Genomic DNA, 2,989 nt, shown 5'->3' with positions numbered 1-2,989 from the left:
GCAGTTGTTTTCAGAGATACTTCTAGGGATCTGTAAGTTTTCAGTCATCCAAGGGGGTATGATCTAAGGAAAGATGTTTACTACTAACCTGGCCTGTGCTCTGGTCTGTGGGAGACCACAAGCATTCTTTTTTGCCCTGGAGCTATGACAAGGGTCCCTGCTCCACTGTGGACCATAAGCTCTAGCATATTAGTGCTCCTCCTTGCCCTGAGACTGCCACCCAGGACTGAGACCCAGATCCAAGTACAGGTAAAGAAACAGATTCCTGCCTCAGTGCTAACAAAACTGATCTCTGTAATCTCTTCTGATTAGCTGTTCAATCCCCTTACCATCTGTGGGCTGAGAGCTCTGGAAGCAGCCGCTATAGCTGCAGGTTTAGTGGCTTTCAAGGTTTGCTTCTGTTTTGCTGGGCCTGGGTCTGTGTTGGCCTCACATGTGCTTGACTGTGCTCCACTATCACCCTGGTGCAACAGACCTTTCCTACTGATTTCTAAGCTGCATTTGACTGGAAAATTATTTTACCATGTTCTTTTGTGGATTCCACCACCCTAGGAATTGTTTTATGGCATTATTTAAAGGTGTTCAGAGGGGTTTTAAGGAGAGCTAAGATTGAGTATTTGCCTTTTCTCTTCCATTTTAACTCCACCTCCTAAAAAAGTGACTTTCAATTGTAAAAGTTACCTCCCTTGCCCCCTCCAATATTCAATATTGCATTCTTTGTGTTTTCTTGTCCATGGGAAGCAATTATTTTGCATAGCAGTGTTTAGAAGCTTTTTATTTTTTCTGGTCTTCTTGCTATTCTTCCCATTTTAAAAGGCCAAAGCATGCCAAAGCAATTGATAACAACCCTTACAGCTTTAGTCATCGCTGAAAAGCATTTGCCTCTCATCTGGAGACAAATTAGCATCTTTTATAACAATAGTTTGCCAGTTTCTGGAATTTTTTTTTTCATTTTTGATTGTGTTCCCTTTTACTCTTTGGGGTGAGTGAACCTGGTTCATTACAAACTTGAATGAAGCTTGAAGTGTTAATGTGCCGCACACTGATGGCCATTCCAATGTCTCTAAAAGCTATTGGAATGTACTCATTAAGAGCTACTTTGTGACATTTCCTTGTAATAGTATCCTTTCTTAAAAAGTGCAAAAATTAAAACACAAGAAAAGAGAACAAAATAAAACCTATAAGACAGAAATCTAGTGTTCAAGTGATGAGCTAAATGGAAGGAAACCAACTTCATCCCTATTCCTCTTCTCAGGGTCAAGCATTCTCATGCAGCCTAGTGTCCATGGAAGCTTACATGCATGACCAACTACTGCTGTCATCAAATGAAATCCTATCAACCTATCATTGCCTGTCCTAAGTAATCCACATGTGATTGTAGCACAACTATTAAGTGACAAAGACGGGATCTTTATCTTCATTTTCATACTTCAGATCTTGTATTTTCTAATATATCCTGTGAAATAGTATTTTTTTATTGTCACAAGCACACAACTATAGCTAATTTTGCTCTGCACAATTCAGTAAATCAAGTTCTCAGTGATTTATATATGCAAGCAGTAATTCTGAGTTCCTGTAACATTTATTTACTTATTTTTATTTTGGTGCTCAAATTGCTTTAAAAATAACCCTGAAATCAGATACCCTGACTTAATAGAGCATCCAGATAACATCTTTGTAGGTTTGTTTCATTGACTCTAGATGGATGTGTCTTTTAAAATATACAGCAAATATATTGACAATAATACTAAAGGACAATGACAATAAGGCCACCTTATTGGCATTTATAAGTCTTATTATTTCATGGACCAAGTTACTGAAGAAATCTATGTCTTGCTTCCCTGAGGCAGTTATGTTTTTAAGTGTCTGTAGAGGTTTAAGGCCAACTAAGGATGATTAATTTTTATAATTTTCCTTGTACTGTTCATATATCTTTCCTAAGCCAAACAATGAACCCACACTGAAGTCGACTTTTATGAACAAAACTATATTCTCATCATGCTGTTTTATTGTTAACATATAAATCTTTAATGAAGTTACACTGTATTTTGTATTTTATTCCACAGTTTATTGTTTTTTATTGTATTGTTTTAAGTCCTTGTTTTTTCTGATTGCTTTCTGATATAACATCATTCTAGAGCTATTGAAATGGAATGAGTTACCATTTTACCTACAATTAATCCTTACTCTAAATTTCACCCATGGTAAGACCATAACCTTTTGGAAGTTGAAAAGAAAGAAAATAGAGAGGCAGCATAGAATATTGAATAGAGAGTTTGCCTCATAGCCAGGAAGACTTGGGTTCAGGTCTTGTTTCTGATATATGCTGGTCATATGGCCCTGGGAAAGTCACTCATCTTCACAGAGATTTGGACAACATTCTAAGACAATACATTGCAGGGAAGGTGCTAACTTGTAGTGGTAGAGAGAATTTCCTCACCTGGGAGTTTCCTCTACCAAGAGGTCCAGTTCCTATATCTACCACTAAAAAAGAAAATATTTTCTGAAAAGTAATTTCCCTTCCCTGTTTGTAAAGATAGAGTGTAATAATGTCTACATAGAGTGGACAGAGCACCACTTTTGACAATATGACTGCTCAGTTCAATTCTATAAGTGTTTTTTGAATGTTTATTTTCTTAGCAGACAATGTATGACCACTTATTAGGGAGGTTGTAGAGGGCATGCTTTAACTAAGTGAAAGATTGGACTGGATTATCTCTAAGGTCCCTCACAGAGCTAGAATTCTATGATTCATGAGTGCTTGAGAAGTAATGGGAGATAAGTTTAGAAAGATAGTTTGGGGTTCATTTGTAGGTGATATTCAATATCAGGTTAGGAATCAGATTTATTTTGGACACAGTAGAATGACACTGAAGAAACTTGATTTTTTTTTAAACAGGAAGATGTCCAGTTTATGTTAGTACTTTTGAATGGTACAGGAAAAAGTGTGCTGAGGACAAAAGATTCAATCTCAATTCTGATAGTTACT

Source organism: Vombatus ursinus, unplaced genomic scaffold (assembly GCF_900497805.2).
Source record: "Vombatus ursinus unplaced genomic scaffold, bare-nosed wombat genome assembly UNPS02000098.1, whole genome shotgun sequence".
Taxonomy (NCBI): domain Eukaryota; kingdom Metazoa; phylum Chordata; class Mammalia; order Diprotodontia; family Vombatidae; genus Vombatus; species Vombatus ursinus.
This window is presented reverse-complemented; position numbering follows the sequence as displayed.